We start from the raw sequence: 21,144 nt of genomic DNA, 5'->3' as shown, positions 1-21,144 counted from the left end.
ATAAATAAAATAATGTCAATGCGGAGCTTTTTAAAAATGTATCAGAAAAATGACTACTATAATATATGTACAGGAAAACTACTCTTTCACATTCTAAAATAATAATCTAGACAGCAAATGGTAAAACAGATGCTAAAATCTCAGAGAACATGCATGCTAAAGAACTGAGAGGTGAGTGATTATTATTCCTTTAACTTATTTTCTCATAGTATACCACACAGAGAGAACCAAAAAGGGAAAGAGAGTGAACATTACAAATATTCACTTTATCAGTCTGTTTTTCCACTTATTTGAAAATTCCCAGAATAAAAGATTAGGAAGAAAATAGAAATAAAGAAATAGAATGTACATGTACACACAATACACACCTGCCAGACTATAAGCCAGGTGAGGATTAGAACCTTTTTTTACCCAACATTACTAGCAGGCCATATAGAATATGTGACTCTTTCATAAATGAAATGCATTTTACACGGCTATCAGCATAACTTCAATAAAAATAAAGAAATCAATACAACTTTCCATACCTCTACAATTAAACTGAGGACAGTAGACAAAAGAAGTAGTCACCTGAAAAAAACTGGATCCCTCGTATCAAAATTATCCCATATATTTAGACATAAAAAAAGATTTAAATTAGACATGGCAGCACATTCCTGTAATCTCAGTACTTGAGAGACTGAAATAGGAAGATCTGAAGTTCAAAGCCACTCTCAGCAACTTAGTGAGACTGTTTCAAAATAAAAAATAAGCCAGGCCGGGCATGGTGGTGCATGCTTGTAATCCTCACACTTGGGAGGCTGAGACAGGAGGATCACGTAGGTTCAAAGCCAGCCTCAGCTGGCTTAAGAGACCCTGTTTCCAAATAAAATATAAAATAGGTCTGGGAGTGTAGTCTGGAGGTAAAAGGCCCCTGGGTTCCATCCCCAGTACCATTAAAAAAACAAAACAAAACAAAAAAATGGGCATGGTGGTACACGTTTGTAATCCTAGTACTTGGGGAGGCTGAGAGAGAGTATGATCGTAGGGGTTAGAAGCCAACCTTAGCTACTTAGTGAGGCTCTCAGCACCTTAGTGAGACTCTGTTTCCAAATAAAAATATGAAATATGTCTGGGAGTGTAGCCCAGAGGTAGAAGGCCCCTAGGTTCCATCCCCAGTACTACAAAAAGTAAAGTAAGAAAGAAAAGAAAGAGAAAGAGAAAGAAAGATTAATTAATTAATTAATTAATTACTTCAGGCTAGAAGTATAATATATGGGTTGAATGCCCCTGGGTTCAATCTCCATTTCCCCAAATAAAGACATAAACTTAAAGAAACCATGAAAGAATTATTTTTAAGTCATAAAGTAAGAAGATGCCTTTTTAATGATGACCTTAAATTAAAAGACCAATTTGTTGAATAAAAATATAAAAGATCAAGCTGGGCATGGCGGCACATGCTTATAATCCCAGGACGTGGAAGGCTGAGACAGAAGGATCCGGGTTCATGGCCAGCCTCAGTACTTAGTGAGGCCCTCTGCAACTTAGTGAGACCCTGTTTCAAAATAAAGAATATAAAAATTGGAGCCAGACCTAATGATGCATGCTTGTAATCCAGATATTTGGGAGACTAAGGAGGATCATGATTCATGGACAACCTCGGCTACTTAGTGAGACCCTTTGCAACTAAGTGAGACCCTGTTTCAAAATAAAGAATAAAAAACTGGGCTGAAGTGTACCTTGGAAGTAGAATGCCCCTGGGTTCAATCCCCATTCACACACACACACACACACACACACACACACACACACACACGAACAAATGTGACAACTAATGCAAAAAAGCAGAAATCACCAATTCGAGAAATGAAAGAAGATATACCAATGTAGATCTCAGAGACATTAAATGGATGGTAAATAACACACCAATGAATTTCCTTAGATGAAATGAACAAATTGCTTTGAAAAGACAACTTATCAAGAATGATTCAATAAGAAAAAGAAACTGTTAATAGTTCCTAACTATTGAGACAGTGGATTCCCAATTTGGTTCCCCAGGCTAGCAGCACATACAGCAACATCTGGGGACATGTTTGATATGCAAAACCTCAGGGCCCATCCCAGACCTACCAAATCATAAATTTGGAATACAGTGGGCTATAGAGTCAGCCAACTCATGTTTTTGGCTTTTTTTTAAACAAGTTTTTATTTTATTTTTTGGTGGTACTTGGGTTCCTGGAAACCCTTCTACCTCCAGGCTACACACCCAGACCTATTTTATACTTTTTTATATTTTATTTGGAAACAGGGTCTTTTAAGCCAGGGTGGCTGGCTTCGAATCTGCACGATCCTCCTGTCTCTGCCTCCCAAGCACAGGGATTACAAGCGTGTGCCACCACGCCTGGCCTAACTCATGTTTTAACAAACAGACCTTCCTGGTAATTCTGATACCACTGGAGTATTTGGGGGTTTTTTTGTTTGGTTGGTTTCCTTTTGAATTTTTTTTTCTTTTTTTGTGGTACTGGGGGTGGAACCCCAGGGGATTTATACTTCCGGGCTATACTCCCAGACCTATTTTATGCTTTATTTGGAAACAGGGTCTCACTAAGTTGCTGAGAGCCTCACTAAGTAGCTGAGGCTGGCTTCAAACCTGTGCAATCCTCCTGTCTCAGCCTCCCAAACGCAGGGATTACAAGCATGCCCCATCACGCCCAGCACCACTGGAATATTTTTGAATACCACATGCCCAGAAGGAAATCCAGGTTTGGATGGTCTCCCTAATGCATTCTATCAAATAATAGGAAAAAATAATATAAGCCTTATAAACCCTTAAAAAATCCTTAAAGCCTTTAAGAAAACAGAAGAGAAAGGAACATATCTTATCCAATCTCTACTCTCTGGTAGAAGAAAGAAGAGATTCTTTTTGCTTGCTCTGATTCTTATTTTCAAGGGATTCCTGGTTTATTTGGGATGGGTCATTCTGACAGACAAGTGGGCCACCGAGGCCCAGGAGGCAGCACTACAGGTGCTCAAAACCATAAAGGTCTTATTAGTTTTGCTGTCTCCTTTGCTCTTGGTCACAGCCCTCATATAAGGAAACCCACAAAAAAGCCAGCCATGGTGGTATCCTTGTAATTCCAGTATTTGGGAGACTGAGACAGGAGGATCGCAGGTTGAAGAACAACCTCAGCAAATAGGGACCCCATTTCAAAACAGCAAGACCACTTCAAAATAAAAATAAAATAGGGCTGAGGGTATAGCTCAGAGGCAGACTACCCCAGAGTTCAATCCCCAGGACCTTTTAAAAGGAAACCCACAGAAAAAGAACCATTCTTTATCTCTGCATAAGAAATGTCACTAAGGCCAGAGCAAGGAGGAACTGGAACTCAAGACAAAACGGTGGCAGTGACAGGAGGCAGAGACAGGAGGATCGCGCAGGTTGAAGCCAGCCTCGCTGGTTTAAGAGACCCTGTTTCCAAATAAAAATATAAAATAGGTCTGGGAGTGTAGCCCAGAGAAGGATTCCATCCTCAGTACCACACACACAAAAAATCTATTCATATTGTTCCTTGTTAATAAAGTACTCATATACCTTTCCACATCTGGCTGGGTTTTTTCTTATTTATCCTTAAGCTTCACGTATTATCTCCAGAAAGCCTTTTCCAATCCCAAACTAAGTAATTATGCCTTTGAAACTCTGTTCAAAGAACCTCTTTCAAAGAACTCATTGAAATTACCTGCCTGGGTCCCTATATCTCTCCCATTGTGCCATCTGCTTCTTGAGGGTAGAAACCACATCTTGCTGTTTGTCCTTTTGTCTGTTTGATGTCTCATTGTGCTTGACCATCATATTGTTGTACTCAGTAATATGTAGTAAAATAAAGAGTCTGGAAGTGGAGTCACACAAGTCAAAATTTACAACCATAAATAAAATATGCTCAACTTAAAAGGGATTACAAAAATTACTAAAGAGAAGAAAATACAAACAAAATCAAATAGATAAATTGGTTAAAAAGATTTATGCGGGCCTGGTGGGTCACACTTGTAATCCCAGTACCAGGGAGTCTGAGACAGGCTGATCACAGATTCCAGGACAGCCTCAACAAGTAGTGAGACTCTTACCAGCCTAGCAAGACCCTGTTTCAAAATAAAATATAAAATAGAGCAAAATAAGATATAAGGTAGAATGTCCCTGGGTTCAATCCCTAGTACCACCAAAAAAAAAAAAAAAAAAAAAAAAAATCTCACCACACTATATCACAAAGTTTAATTGCCCCGCTAATAAAGACGCATAATTCCATAAAAAAACCAAAATATATATAAAAGAAAAGGATTTGAACAAACATTTCACAGGAAAAGGCAAATTTACAATGAGATAGCATGTTGGAAATAACAAAAGGTTTTGACATGACTTTCAACAATGCAAACCAAAGTTGTAAAACTGTGGCCCAGAGTAAGAAAATATACAAAATAAGAGTTTGTAACAGAAACCATATATTGGCTATAAAGTCTAAAATATTTAATAGCTGGCCTTTAAGAAAAAAATATTTGCCTATCCCTGTAATCAAACACTACGAGTAGGAATGTAAACTGGTAAAAAACCAATAAAGAGCAATTGGACAATCATTTATAATATTTTAAATATACATACTGAGGCAGGACAGAGGACTTAGGAATAGAAAGAGTTAAAAGAAAATAAACAAAACCAGGAACAATTAATAAGATATAAGAATAACAAAGACCAGGCAAGAACTATGGAAATCAAAACAAAACTTCAGCCCCTTCTGTGGGCTGCTTTCTGAGAATAACCTGTATAAACAAAGATGGGGGTAGGAGGGCAGACAGGAGACTAGAGCCCATCAGCACAGGAGTTTAAAGTCCCAGCCCACAAGACAACTATTCAAATTAAGGACTGAAACTGGGCAAAAGACACTGGGTCCCAAGACCCAATTCTGACCAACAACAAAAGAACAAATGGGAGATCACAAGAAGAGTAAGAGCGCACCTCTAAAACACTTTAGCCACTACTCCCTTTGGGGAGCCTGTATGGGAGTTATGCTGTCCTCCTGTTTTCTATCTTTCCTTTTTTTTTTTTTTTTTTTTTGGGTGGTACTGGGGGTGGAACCCAGAGGCTTTCTAGCTCTGAGCTATACTCCCAGATTTATTTTATACTTTATTTGGAAACAGGGTCTCACGTTGCTGAGAGCTTCAATAAGTAGCTGAGGCTGGCTTCAAACCTGTGTGATCCTCCTGTCTCAGCCTCCCAAGGACAGGGATTACAAACATGCGCCACCACGCCTGGCTCTATCTTTCCTTTTTAACTTTCATATTCCCACACCGTTCGTTAGTTCTTGGACTGCATTCATTCAAATTCACAGGAACCCGTATCAATACCTTCTGACCAAACAATACTTTTAAGAATTTATTATGCAGGTATAATCTCATAAAAGATCTGTGAAAACATTTATAGCAGAAAGACTGGAAAGAACCGACCTGTGAGATTAAATTACAGTACTCACACACCTGCAACAAAGTATTATGTATAATAACATATTATTTATTATATTGTTAAACATAATGCAACAGGCCTTGCATGGTGGTGCAAACCTGTAAACCCAGGACTTGGGAGACTTGAGTAAGGAGGATTGCAGGTTGGAGGCCAGCCTTAGCAACTTAGTGAAACATTGTTTGAAAATGTAAAACAATGCCCCTAGGTTCAGCTTCAAGTATCCCCCTTCCAAAAAATATGAGGCAGCTTTATAAATCCAAAGATCAATGAGGGAAAAAATATAAATATGTAACACCATATATACATATACATATATACATATACATATATATACATATATAGCTATCACTACATGAAAAACTTCTGATTTTCTATGAGAAAGCAAGACTGAAAACAAATACTTTTTAAAGTATAGCCATTTTCATCTTTCTTTTTTTTTTTTTAATAACCAGGGATTGAACCCAGAGGCATTTTAAGTTATACCCTAGCCCAATTTTATTTCTTATTTGAAAACCCATCTTTGAGTCTTAAAGAACATATATCTATTACCGATTATAATTACTAATTTTTTTTTAAAGAAAATACATTGGAGACTGAAAGCTTTCTTGGAAATGTCAATTTCTAATAAAACATTTATTTGAATTTGCAATTTTGTTGCTTATCACATAATAAGTCTACATGCTACATAAATCTTACACGGTTAAAATTTACTACTTAGCCAAACATGGTTGTACACCCTTGCAATTCCAGTACTTTGGGATGCTGAGATAGCAGGATTGCAGGTTCATGGCCAGCCTTGGCAACCACACAGAAAAAAATAAAAAGTAAATAAACAGATAAAAGAGCCGGGCGTGATGGCACATGCTTGTAATCCCCATGCTTGGGAGGCAGAGACGGGAGGATCGCGCAGGTTTGAAGCCAGCCGTGCTGGCTTAAGAGACCCTGTTTCCAAAAATATATATATAAAATAGGTCTGGGAGTGTAGCCCAGAGGTAGAAGGGTTGCCAGAAACCCCAGTAACCCCCCCAAAAAAAAGAATAAAATAGGCTGGGGTATAGCTCAGATATAGAATTAAAATACAATGTACTGGTTATATTAAATGGAACAATTTTTCTGACCTTTGTGGTCCACATAGCCAAACAAAAAAAGTAGCTCCTGTTTTTATTTCTTTGTTTTTTGTTGTTGTGTTCTTTTGTGGAGGTACTAGGCATAGAACCCAGGGGCACCTCTGAGCTACAACCCAATCCTATTTTTTATTCTTTTTTTTTTTTTTTTTTTTTTTGTGGTACTGGGGTTCTTGGAAACCCTTCTACCTCCGGGCTACACTCGCAGACCTATTTTATATTTTTATTTGAAAACAGGGTCTCTTAAGCCAGCGTGGATGGCTTCAAACTTGCGTGATCCTCCTGTTTCGGCCTCCCAAGTGCAGGGATTACAAGCATACAAGACCATGCCCAGCTTTATTCTTTATTTTAAAACAGGGTCTCACTGAGTTGCAAAAGTCCTAAGTAGCTGAGGCTGTCCATAAACCAGTATCCTCCTGTCTCAGCCTCCCAAATGCTGGGATTACAAGCATGCACCACCATGCCCAGCTGTGCCTCCTATTTGAGTATGGACCTAGGAATAAAACATAGCACTAAACTGGGTGTGGTAGCTCACCCTTGTAATCCCAGCACTTGGGAGGCTGAGACAGGAGGATTACACAGGTTCAAAGCCAGCCTCAGCTATTTAGTGAGACTCTCCACAACTTAGTGAGAGCCTGTTTCAAAATAAAGAATAAAAAATGGGGCAGGGGGTGTAGCTCAGAGGTCAAATGCCTCTGGGTTCCATCCTCAGACCTGAAACACACACACACACACACACACACACACACACACACACACACACACAGCACTAAGATTAAGGTAGCTAAACCACTTTAAAGCAAAATTTCTCACAAAAGATTCATGACAGAATTTTAGACTTAAGGAGTTAAGGATGTGCCATCTGAAAGTATGCCTATTTGGTTATTGATGACTTTAAGTCTAAATCACCTGAGGAACTGTAACTACAAGAAGAGCCATTGGGCCTTAATTTTCTACATATAGCAAGCCATCAACATTCTTCTGAGAAAGGTATAGGACCTATAGTGAAGGGGGGGAAAAAAGACTAGAAATTGAGCTTTTAATGATCCTGAATAAACAAACTTACTGGAGTAACCCTTAATGTTCCAGGAAATTTATACTCTTCCCATTTATCTCTTAGTAACATTCCTAGAATTAACTACCCTCACACAAAGTGTAATTCTGTCATTCATTGATGCATTTATTATTCTATATCCTAAGACTATAAAAGCATACTGTTTTTGTTATTTCTTGAGGCTCCAAACCTTTGTGGGGGCCTAATATATTTGTAAAATTATTAAAACTTGTATGTTTTCTTGCTAATCAGCCTTGTATTAACCTGGTTCCTAGATCTAGCCAAAGAGGCTACATAAGAAATGGGGAGGTAGGAATAGAGGGGAATCTCTTTCATTCCTTATACTGTACATAACTGCGTGGCATATTTGAGGAAAACATAGGTACATTGTAATTGAGTGAGGAAGAGAGCCTTAAAGAAAAATGAAAGAAAGTATAATCTATTAGAAATTTGTAGGCAACAAAAAAACTACATTGTATTTCAGTGTAAAAAAAGTCATTAAAAGATCCTAAAGAAAACTAAGCATGGTGGCACATGCTTGTAATCCCAGCATTTGGGAGGCTGAGACAAGAGGATCATGATTTGTGGACAGTGTCAGCTACTTAAGTGAGGTCCTTTGCAACTCAGTGAGACCCTGTTTCAAAATATAGAAAAAAAAAAATAGGGCTGGGGGTATAGCTTGGAGGTAGAATGCCCCTGGGTTCCACCCCAGTACCATACATACATACATACATACATACATACATACATACATACATAATAGGGTTGGAGGTATAGCTTGGAGGTAGGATGATCTGAGTTCTATCCCTAGTACTGGGGGGGGAGGGGTGTGAATCCTGAAGAGGAATTAACATGATGTTTGTTTATTTGTTTGTTTGTTTGTTTGTTTGTGGGGGCTACATGTATGTGTGGTACTGGAGATTAAATCCAGAGGCACTGCACCTCCAATCTGTACCCTCAATCCTATTTGATTTTTAGTTTGAAACAATCTCACCAGGTTAATGAAAGTGAATCTCATTACTTACTGAGACTATCCTTGAATTTGCAATCCTCCTGACTCAGCTTTCCAAGTACTAGGATTACAGGTATGTGCTACCACAACCAGCTTTGATTTATGTTTTATAATGACATGTTTTACATATGGCTTCTATATAAATGTTTTAAAGAGGTGAATGGAAGGAGGATGACCAGTTAGGAAGCTACTGCAATAATCCAAGGAAAAACTGATGGATAGGGTCAGGATACTTTAGACATTTGAAGTGTTCAGATTAAGGTATATTCTAAAAGTAGACACTTTTCCTAATATATTAAGGAGTGAGGTATAAAAGATGTCAACGATAGCCAAGCATGGTTACACATACCAGTAATCCTAGTACTTAAGAGGCTAAGACAGAAAAATCGCAGGTTTGCAGTCAGCCTCAGCAATTGAGAAGTTTGTCACAGCAACTTAGTAAGACCCTGTTTAAAAATAAAAATAAAATAGAATCAGGCCTAGTGACACACACTTGTAATCTCAGCACTTGAGAGGCTGAGACAATAAGATCGCAGGTTCAAGGACAGCCTCAGCAAGTAAGTAGTGAGACTCACATCAACCTAGTGAGACCCTGTTTGAAAATAAAAATAGGGCTGGGGTTGCAGCCCTATGGAGAATGGCCCTAGGTTCAATACCCAGTACCAACAAAACAAACAAACAAAAAGAATAAATAAAATAAATCTGAGGGATGTAGCGCAGAGGTAGAGCCCCTCTGTGTTCAATCCACAGTAAACAAAAAAGAAAAGAAAGAAAGAAAAGAGAAAGAAGACAAAAAATAACAAAATGCTATTTTACAAGAGGGAGGAAGATCAGACTGAAAACACTAGAATATTTGGCTTAGGGCCTATTAATTTTGATATCTTTATTAAAATTTTCAAATGGAGATATCAAGATACCAGGCACAGGGTGGCACACACCTATACTACTTGGGAGAGCAAAGCAGGAGAAACACAAATTTAAGGTTAGCCTGGGCAACTTAGTGAGACCCTGCTTCAAAATTACAAAATAAGAGGGGTGGGCATAGAAGCACAAGCCTGTAGTCTAAGTATTTGGGAGGCTGAGAGGATGATGGCAGCTTGAAGGCCAGCCTCAGCTAGTTAGGCCCTCAGCAACTTAACTTTTATTTGGGAGAGGAGGGCACGAGGGATTGAATCTAGGGACTCTGAGCTATATACACCCATTCCTATTTTTAGTTTTAAATAAGTTACCATAGCCAGGAGTGGTGGCACATGCTTGTAATCCCCACGCTTGGGAGGCTGAGACAGGAGGATCGTGCAGGTTCGAAGCCAGTCTCAGCTGGCTTAAGAGACCCTGTTTCCAAATAAAATATAAAATAGGTCTGGGAGTGTAGCCCAGAGGTAGAAGGCCCCTGGGTTCCATCCCCAGTACCACCAAAAATAAATAAATAAATAAATAAATAAATAAATAAATAAATAAATAAAGCTTGAATTTAGGATCCTCCTGTCTCAGCCTCTCAAGTACTGAGATTACAAACTTGTACCATCCATCATGCCTGACTTTTCTTTTAGCATTTTTAAGTTCAATAACTTTGGAAAATATCAGACGGCTTCTTCCCACCACCCCTAAGATTCCCAACTGAACTTGTTAGCCTGCTCAATATTATACTGTGGATGATTGCTCTGTTGTTTTTCAACCTGTTTTTTCTGTCCTTGCTTCTGTTTTGTGGGAATTACAAGCGTGCGCCTCCACGCTCGGCCAGCTATTCCATCTTAGTGTTTTTTATAATCCTTCCCTCCTTCCTTGTACTGAGAATTGAATTCAGGGACATTCTATCTCTGAGCTGCACCCCAAGTCCTATTTCTTAATTTTTTCTGGATTGGGGGTTTAACTCAGGGGTATTCTACCTCCAAGCTACAACCCCAGCCTTATTTTTTATTCTTTATTTTGAAACAGGGCTCACGAAGTTGCAGAGGGCCTCACTAAGTAGCTGAGGCTGGCCTTGAACCTGCAAACCTCCTTTCTCACTCTCTCAGGTACTGTAATTAGAAGCATGTGCCACTATGCCTGGCATAATTTATTTATTTATTCTATTTTGAAACAGGGTCTTAAGTTGTTGAGGCTGGCTGCGTACCCACAATCCCTATCTCAGCCTCCCCAAGTACTGTGATTACAGGCAGGCATCACCATGCCTAGCATATTCCTTTCTACCACATTTCTATTTTTTATTTTATTTTATTATTATTATTTTTTTGTGTGTGTGTGGTACTAGGGGTGGAACCCAGGGGCTTTCTACTGCTGGGAATGGTGGCACACGATTATAATCCCAGCACTTGGGATGCTGAGACAGGAGGATCGCACAGGTTCAAAGCCAGCCTCAGCTACTTAGTGAGGCTCTCACCAACTTAGTGAGACCCTGTTTCCAAATAAAGTATAAAATAGGTCTGGGGGTATAGCCCGAAGGTAGAAAAGCCCATGGGTTCCACCCCCAGTACCACCCCCAGTACCACACACACAAAAAAAAACAAGGAAAAGAAAAAAAAAACTTTAAGCCTAGAGTTCCAGATAAAGAAATATAGTCTTCAAAACAGAAAGCAAAATATATCACCAGCAGACGTGCACAGCAAGGCCGGTGCTGGGGCCAGTGAGGCCGGGATCAGAGCCTGCTATGAGGCAAGGCCGGTGCTGGAGCCTCCGAAGCCGGGATCGAAGCCTGCCGTGAGGCAAGGCTGGTGTTGGGGCCTCCGAGGCCAGGATCAGAGTCTGCTGAGGGGTTAGGCTGGTGCCGGGGCCAGCGGCCGGCATCGGAGCCTTCCATGAGACAAGGCCGCTATTGAGGCCTCCGAGGCCGTGATCGGAGCCTGCCAAGGGGTTAGGCCGGTGCTGGGGCCAGCGAGGCCGGGATTGGAGCCTGCCGAGGGGTTAGGCCAGTGCCAGGGCCAGTGCCCGGCATCGGAGCCTTCCGTGAAGCAAGGCCGCTACTGAGGCCTCCGAGGCCTGGATCAGAGCCTGCCGAGGGGTTACGCCGATGCCAGGGCCATTGGTTAGCATTGGAGCCTCCCACAGACTAAGAGGGAAATTAATAGATTTATAGGCATCTATTATGAAATAAAGTCTAAATTCAACATTCTAAATTTCCACCTTAAGAATCTACTAGAAAATATGAAGTTAAAACCAAAGTGAAAGGAAAAAACACTAAAGATAAGAGAAAAAATTATGCAATAGAAAATGGAAGCCACGTATGGCAGTACACATCTATAATCTCAGTACCTGGAAGGCAGACATAAGAGGAACACAGGTTTGAAGCCAATCCCAGCAACTTAGCAAGATCCTGTTTCAAAGCAAAAAATCAAACAGGCAGCCAGGCATGGTGGCACACACTTGTAATCCTAGCATTTGGGAGGCTGAGGCAGGAGGATTGTGGTTCAAGGACAGCCTCAGCTACTTAGTAAGGACCTTTGCAACTCAATGAGACCCAATGTTTCAAAATAATTTTTTTAAAAAAAAGAGTGCTGGGGGTGTCACTCGAAGATAGAATGCACCTGGGTTCCATCCCCAGTACCAACACAAAAAAATTTTAATTAAAAAAAATAAGCCAGGCGTGGTGGCACACACTTGTAATCCCAGCATTTGGGAGGCTGAGACCTGAGGATCGCAATTTGCAAAGAGCCTCAGCTACTTAGTGAGGCCCTCTGCAACTTAGTGAGACCCTGTAAAGAATAAAAGAATAAAGAATAAAAAAAAAAAAAATAGGGCAGGGGGTGTACCTCGTGGTCGAATGCCCCTGGGTTCCATCCCCAGACATGCAAATAAATAAATAAATAAATAAATAAATAAATAAATAAATAATAAATTTTAAAAATAAGAAAACAGAGTTGAAGGTGTATCTCAGAGGTAGAATGCCCCTGGGTTCAGTCCCCATTACCATGCACACATGTGCGCGCACACACACACACACACACACACACGAAAATAGAAGCCAAAAGCACAATCTTTCATAACTGATAGATCTCTAGACAAAATACTAAGAAAGAAACACAAATGGCTGTCAAGGACATAAAAAGATACTCAATATCACTAATCATTAGTAAAGTGTTAATCAAAACCACAATGAAACGTAACACCAGACCCACTAAGATGGGTATATGTGGAGAAATTTGAAATATTTTGCACTATTAGAGCTAATATAAAATAGTATCGTCCACATAGAAAACAGTTTGATAGTTCCTAAAAAACTGAAACCATAAGATCACCAAAGAACCAAAAGCAGAGTCTGAAAGGGTATTTGTGTTCCCATGTTCATAGCAGCATCATTCAGAAGAGCTAAAAGATATAAGCACCACAATTATCTAAACACATAAATAAACAAAATGGGATATATACTTATGATGGAAAATTATTCTACTTTAGAAAGGGAAATCTGACACATGCTATAACATGAACACTGCAGACATCATGCCAAATAAAATGAGTCAGTCTAAGGAAGAAAAATACTATATGATCCACTTATATAAGTACCTAGAGTAACCAAATTCATATAAGCAGAAAATCAAAGAGTTATGGCAATAGGGTGAATGGATGGGGTACAGAAACTGTTTAATGGGTAAACAATTTTGTAAGATGAAAAGAGTCCTGAGAATCAAACAACAATGGAATGTAGTATACTGAACTAAAGAGATAACAATAGATGATAAATTCTGTTCTGTGTATTTTACTAAAAATATGTTATCAGAAATGAACTAAGGGATAGGACAATAGATTCTATAGAAATTTAAAAATAAGAATATATTATTAACTTTATGGCAAACAATTACAACTTTAATACAATTACTAACAACTTTTTGGTAATAAATTTACAACTTAGATCTGCACTTTCCAGTACAGTAGCCATGTTCAACTTTTGACTATTAAATTATATTTGATCTTAGCTAAAAAGGATAAATAGCTGGGCATGGTGGTGCACGCTTGTAATCCCCGTGCTTAAGAGGTGGAGAAGGAGGATCCAGCATGTTTGAAGCCAGTCTGGCTGGCTTAAGAGACCCTGTTTCCAAATAAAAATATAAAAAATAGGTGTCTGGGAGTGTAGCCTGGAGGTAGAAGGGTTTCCAGGAACCCCAGTATCACCAAAAAAAGAAAAGGAAAAATCATAGTAAGATTTTTTAGAATTTTTATTGGTACATTTTATTTATTGGTACATTTTATTGGTACATTAAATACGGGATGCATTGTGATATGTCTCTACAAGCACATTACATAATTTGGTCAATTCAATTCACCAGTTCTATTCTAGCACCTCCTCCCCACACTACCCTCTACTAATCTCCCTTCCATCTCACAAGGTACCTTTCCTATTTTTTTTATGTTCTCTAGCATCTACGAGAGAAAACATAACAACCTGTAACTTTCTGAGTATGACTTATTTCACTCAGCATGTTTTTCAGTTCCATCCATTTTCCTGCAGATGACATAATTTTGATGTATAGCTGAGTAAAAGTTCATTGCACATATATACCACATTTTCTTTATCCATTCATCTACTGCCAGATACCTGGGCTGATGTTAAATTTCACTGCTAAAAATGGGTATGCATTTATTACTATTCTCACTTTGGTTCTTTAGGATAAATACAGAGGAGTGGTATAGCTGGCATAGGCTTTTGAAGAATCTCTCTTCTGACTCTATAGTAACTGCATTAATTTGTAAATCCCACCAACAATGCATAAATGTTCCTTTATTCCCATATCCTCACCAGCATTTATGAGAAATGAACCCGGGGATGCTCTAACACTAAGATTCACCTCCAAGTCTTATTTTGAAATACAGTCTTGCCAAAACTGGTCTTGAAATTTCAACCCTCATGTCTCAGAATGTCTCAATTACAAAGAAAAAAATTGTGTGGACTTACATGTACACATCACCCATTAGGCCCTGCCCAATTCCCACCCCACAATATCTGGAATATCTCCATCCCTCCTTCCCATGCTTCACTTAGTGGTTGACTTCAATATGTTTAGGTACATTGTGTATTTTAGAGAATTTCCTTCTTCCCTCCTCCCATTCCCTCATTTAGGTTGTATTGTTTATTCCTCTATAGGATTTCCTTTTTCATCTACAGTTCCTCCTATGACCCATTTCTCCTTACCTTTCACATATTAGGAAAAGCATCCGATTTCTCTTTTGTGTGAATGACTAGTTTCGCTTAGCATAATATCCTCCAGTTCCATCCATTTCCCTGAAAACAATGTAACTGAGATTTTTCTAATACCCAGAAGTGGTATAGCTGGATCAAATGGTAGATTTATTTCCATTTTTCTGAGGATTCTCCATACTGTTTTCCAAAGTGGTTACACTAATTTGCAATCCCACCAACAATGTTTTAGACCTCCCACTTCTCCACATCCGCACCAGAGTTTGTTGTTGTTCCTGTTTTGAATGATTGCCATTCTAGTTGGAGTTACGTGAAATCTCAGAGTAGTTTTGATTTGCATCTCTTTGACTGCCACTGATGTTGAGCATTTTTTCATGCATTTATTAGCCATTTGAATTTCTTCTTTCGTGAAGTATCTATTTAGTTCATTTGCCCATTTTGTTATTGGATGATTTCCTTGTTTAATCTTGAGTTTCTTGAGTTCTCTGTATATTCTAGATATTAGTCCTCCATCGGAAGTGTAGGTGCCAAAAATTTTCTCCCATTCTGTTAGCTCTCTATTAAAGTTCTTGACAGTTTCCTTTGCTTAACAGAAGCTCTTCAATTTCATGCAATCCCACATATTGATTCGTTGTTTTTTTTTTGTTTTTTTTTTTTTTTTTTTGGTGGTACTGGGTTTCCTGGAAGCCCTTCTATCTCCGGGCTACACTCCCAGACCTATTTTTACATTTTTATTTGGAAACAGGGTCTCCGGAGCCAAATGCGCGCAGCTGGCTTCGAACCTGCGTGATCCTCCTGTCACTGCCTCCCAAGCGCGGGGATTACAAGCGTGCGCCACCACGCCCAGATTGATTCGCCTTTTAATTTGTTGTGCCCTTGGGTCTTGTTGAGAAAGTGTTCATCTGTGCCTATGTGTTGCAGTGTTGGACCTATGCCCTCTTCAAGGAGCTTCAAAGTCTCTGGTTTAATTTCCAAGTCTTTGATCCATCTTGAATTGACTCTTGTGCAGTGTGAGAAAGTGGGATTACTTCCAATTTTCGGCATATGGTTAACCAGTTTTGCCAACACCATTTGTTGAACAGGCTATCTTTTTGCCAGTGTACATTTTTGGCCCCTTTGTCAAAAATCAATTGGCTGAAAGTGTGTGAACTTGTTTCTGGGCCTTCTATTCTGCTCCATTGGTCTATGTATCTGTTTTTGTGCCAGTACCATGCTGTTTTTATTACAATGGCTTTGTAGTACAGTTTAGTCAGGTATTGTGATTCTTCCTGCATGGTTTTTGTTGCTGAGAACTACTTTGGCTATTCTGGGCATTTTTTGGTGGTACTGGGGTTCCTGGAAGCTCTTCTACCTCCAGGCTACACTCCCAGACCTATTTTATACTTTTTTTATTTCTGGAAACAGGGTCTCGTAAGCCAACGTGGATGGCTTCAAACCTGCATGATCCTCCTGTCTCCGCCTCCCAAGCGTGGGGATTACAAGTGTGTGCCATCACACCCGGCTATTCCAAATAAATTTAAGGACTGAATTTTCTAAGTGTGTGAGGAATAATCTTGGTAGTTTAATGGGCATTGCGTTGAATTCGTAGTTCCCTTTTGAAAGGATGGCCATTTTATTGGTGTTTATTCTGCCTATCGATGAACATAGAAGATCTTTCCATCTTCTAAGATTTTGATTTCTTTTTTCAATGTTTTATAATTTTCTTTGTAAAGATCTTTTACCTCCTTGGTTAAGTTTATTCCTAAGTATTTTATTTTTTTTGCGGGAGATCCTGAGTGGAAGTGTTTTCTGAATTTCCTTTCCAGTGGATTTATGGTTGGTGTACAGAAAAGCTTCTGATTTTTTAAAATCGATTTTGTATCCAGACACTTTGCTGAATTTGTTGATCAGTTCTAAAGCTTTTTGGTTGAGTTCGTTGGGTTTTCTAAAAATAGTATCATGTCATCTGCAAATAGTGAAAGTTTGAGTTCTTCTTTTCCTATTTGTACTCCTTTGATTTCCTTTTCTTGCCTTATTGGCTCTGGCTAGAGTCTCAAGTACTATATTGAAGAGAAGTCGTGATAATGGACATCCTTGTCTTGTTCCTGTTTTTAGGGGGAATTCAAGTTTTTCCCTATTTAATATGATGTTGGCTGTGGGCTTATGATGTTGAGATATATTCCTTCTATTCCAATTCTCTGCAGTGTTTTTACCATAAATGGATGTTGGATTTTATCAAATGCTTTTTCAGCGTCTATTGAAATGATCATGTGATTTTTGTCTTTGATTCTGTTTATATGATGAATTACATGGATTGATTTTCATATGTTGAACCAGCCTTGCATCCCTGGGATGAACCCTACCGGGTCATGGTGTATGATTTTCATTACATAATTTTGAATGTGTGTTGCTAGCGTTTTGTTTAGTATTTTTGCATCCAAGTTCATCAAAGATATAGGCCTGTCTTTATTGAACTGTCTTTATTCGGTTTTGGTATTAATGTGATGTTGGCTTCATAGAATGTATTTGGGAGGATCCCATTTTTTTCTATTTCACAAAATATTTTGAGGAGTATTGGCGTTAGCTCTTCTATAAAGGTTTTATAGAATTCACTTGGAAAACCATCTGGTCCTGAACTTTTCTTTGATGGTAACCTTTTTATTGCTGTTTCAATCTCTTTGATTGCTATTGGTTGGTTTAAATTTTCTTTATCTGCTGGGGGTAGTGGCACACGCTTGTAATCCCCGCGCTTGGGAGGCGGAAACAGGAGGATCACGCAGGTTCAAAGCCAGCCGTGCTGGCTTAAGAGACCCTTTCCAGAAATAAAAAAGTATAAAATAGGTCTGAGAGTGTAGCCCATGGGAGTGTAGCCAGGAGGTAAAAGGGCTTCCAGGAACCCCAGTACCACCAAAAAAAAAAAAAATTTTTTTTCTATATCTTCTTGACTCAGTTTAGGCAGGTTTTATTTATCTAGAAAGTTGTCAATTTCCTCCAGATTTTCCATTTTGTTGGAGTATAGTTTTTCAAAGTAGTTTCTGATAATCCTCAGGATTTCTACACTGTCAGTAGTATGTCTTTTTCATCTCTTATCTTCATAATTTGTGTTGATTCTGTCTTTTTTTTAGTTAGGTTGGATAGTGGTTTATCTATCTTGTTAATTTTTTCCAGAAACCAGCTTTGGTTTTGTTGATTTTCTGTACTGCTTTTTATTCTCTACTTCATTGATTTCTGCTCTAATTTTAATAATTTCCTATCTTCTACTCTGGCTTTCAGGTTAGATTGTTCCTGTTTTTCAAGTGCTTTCATGTGTGTCGTTAGGTTATTTATTTGAAGATTTTCTATTTTTCTTATGTGAGCACTCACTGCTATAAATTTTCTTCTTAATACTGCCTTCAAAGTTGATATGTTGTTTCTTTATTTAAGTTTGTTTCTGGAAATTTCTTTATTTCACCTCTTACGTCTTCTATGACCCATTCTTCATTCAGAAGTGTGGTGTTCAGTCTCCATATGTTTATGTTGTTTCTCTGGGTCTTCTTATAAGTTCTTATAGTTTATTTCTAGTTTTTTTTTTTTTTTTTTTTTTTTTTGGTGGTACTAGGGGTGGAAGTCAGAGGCTTTCTACCTCCAGGCTATACTCCCAGACCCATTTTATAGTCTATTTGGAAACAGGGTCTCACTAAGTTGCTTAGAGCCTCACTAAGTAGCTGAGGCTGGCTTCGAACCTGTGCGATCCTCCTGTCTCAGCCTCCCAAGCGCGGGGATTACAAGCGTGTGCCCCCATGCCCGGCTTGTATTTTATTTTGAAACAGAGTCTTACTGTACTGTTGAGCCTGTCTCTGAACCTACAGCCTCCTGTCTTAACCACCTAAGTACTGGGATCCTCCTGTCTCAGCCTCCCAAGCGCGGGGATTACAAGCGTGCGCCACCATGCCCGGCTTATTTCCAGTTTCATTCCATTATGGTCTGAAAGGATGCAGGGAAGTATGTAACATTTTTTGAATTTGATAGTGCTCATTTTGTGCCTCAGGATGTGATCTATTTTGGAGAAGGTTCCATGAGCAGCTGAGAAAAATGTAAACTCCACTATTGTTGGGTGAAATATTCTATATGTGTCTAAAAGGTCCATTTGATTAATGGTGTTCCTACTTCTGAGGCATCTTTACTGACCTTCTGTCTGGAAGATCGGTCTAATGTTGTGAGAGGTATGTTGAAGTCTCCCAGTATTATTGTATTGAGATTTATGTGTGACTTAATGTCACAAAGAGTTTGTTTTATGAAAGTAGCTGCACCTGTTTGGGGTATAGATGTTGATTATTGTTATTTCCTCTTCCTGGATTGTTCCTTTTACCAGTAAAATATGACCTTCTTTGTCTCTTCTAATAAGTTTGGGTTTGAATTCTAACTTATCTGATATCATAGTTGCTACTCCTGTTTGTCTTTGAGTTCTGTTAGCATGGATTACCTTGCTCCAGCCCTTTGAGTTTGTTACTATCTTTACTTGTAAGGTGTGTTTACTTGTAAGTAGCAGATAGATGAATTCTGGTTTTTAATCCATTTTGCCACTTTATGTCTTTTTATTGGGGAATTGAGGCCATTTACATTCAGTGTGATTATTGAGGGATAATTTTTAATTCCTAACATGTTAAGATTTTATTTCTGTTTGATATACTGTTTATTCTTTTATGCTTAGTTGTCTGCTGGATGGAAAATCTTGTTTCTCTGGTTCTAGTGTCTTTGTAGTTAATCTCTGAGTATTTTCTCTAGCGCTGGTTCTGGTTTAGTTTCTATTTGTCATGGAAGCTTCTTATTTCCCCATCTCATTTGATTGATAGTTTTGCTGGGTAGGAAATTTTTGGTTGCAAGTTGTTTTCATTCAGTTTGGAATATGCCCTTCTGGCTTTAATGACTTGGTTTGGGAAGTCTGGAGTGATTCTAATTGGTTTGCTTCTGAATGTCACTTGGCCTTTTGTTTTTGCTGCCTTTAAGATTCTCTCCTTGGCTTCTATATTGGTCATTTTGACAATTATGTGGCGTGGGGAACCTTTTCTCTAATCCTGTCTAAAGGGAGTTCTATAAGTTTCCTGGACCTGTGTATAAACCTCTTGCTCTGTTTGGAAAATTTTCTGCTATTACTTCTTGAAGAGATTACTGATCCCTTTGGTCTCACCTTCTTTTCCCTCCTGTATTCTGGTTATTCTTAGGTTAGCTCTCTTAAAACGGGCCCACATTTCTTCAATGTCAAATTCCTGCTGTCAGATTTTTTTTCCTAAGTTATAAATTACGTGTTCGTTTTTGGAGTGATCATCTTCTAGGAGCGAGATTCTATTCTCCATGTGGTCTAATCAATTGTTTATACTTTGAATTGAGGCCTTTACTTCAATGATTGCATCCTTCATTCCTTTTAGACTCTCTCTAAATTCTTTCTGAAGGTCCTGTATTATTTCTACAGTTATATTCCTGGAAATTTCTAAATTTCTGTATTATCAAGTTCTGATCTTGTGGGTGTTCATTGCTTCATTGTTGTTCCTCTTTCCCATGATTTCAGAAGTTTGTGCCTTCTCTCTGTTCTTCCCCAGGTCACTACGACTTCACTTAAGGTGCTCTGGATCTCAAGTTTGTTGTAATCTCAGCCACTATTATTCCCTTACTGGGTTGTATTGTAAAGTCTCCGACCCAGGGAGTTAATTGAGGCTGCGCGAGACCGTGGGAATGCCGAGCTGGGCGTTTTCCCAAGGGGAACTGTGACTAAGGTGTGAAGTCTCTGCTACCACTACTCTTTCACTGGGTTGGACTGCAAAATCTCAGACCCAGGGAGATTATCAAAGCTGTGCAAGTCCCTGGGGGTGCATGCTGGTATTTCACCGTTAGGGGCTGCAATTTCACTGACAGTTTTTGTGTGCACTGATCTGGAGCTGTCACAGGCATGTTGAACTCACCACCACGGCTGGCAATATGGTGCCACCATTACGCCCTCGGCCGTGAGGCTGGCATGTTTCTTTTCTGGTTTTGAGCTCAGTTCAGAGTCCCTGGAGGGCGTGATGAGCTTGGTCACTGGGAGTTTTAGATGTTATTTGTACTGAAAGAACTGCTGAATTACACCCAAATGATCCACAGCTGCTCACTTCAGCTCCTTCTTTACCTTTCCTCTCTGGAGCCGGTGCTCTGAGACAAGATGGCACTGGTGCAGCATCCACCACCACAATGTAGGCTGGTTTCTTTTCTGGACTCTGGTTCTTCTTCTACTCTTCTTTTTCTCTGTCCCTTGTATTTAGTTTTCATTTCTCTGCTGATAGTGTTTTCTGGCTATAAAAAGTGCTGACTTTGCGGCAATCAAGATCAAGTGTTAGCAGGACTAGTAAA

At 39.1% G+C, this 21,144-nt stretch overlaps 1 protein-coding gene across 3 annotated transcripts in view; it reads right to left on the bottom strand.

Annotated features, from left to right (window-relative positions):
- ZMYM4 (zinc finger MYM-type containing 4) overlaps nucleotides 1-21,144 on the bottom strand; it is a gene marked incomplete at both ends in the record, with an annotated part of 171,371 nt that overhangs the window by 89,030 nt on the left and 61,197 nt on the right. The gene's annotated exons all lie outside the window — the stretch shown is intronic.

The sequence above is a fragment of the Muscardinus avellanarius genome (genome assembly GCF_963383645.1).
Source record: "Muscardinus avellanarius genome assembly, chromosome: 3".
NCBI lineage: Eukaryota > Metazoa > Chordata > Mammalia > Rodentia > Gliridae > Muscardinus > Muscardinus avellanarius.
The sequence above is the reverse complement of the archived record's forward strand: the minus strand, read 5'-3'. Positions and strand labels throughout refer to the sequence as shown.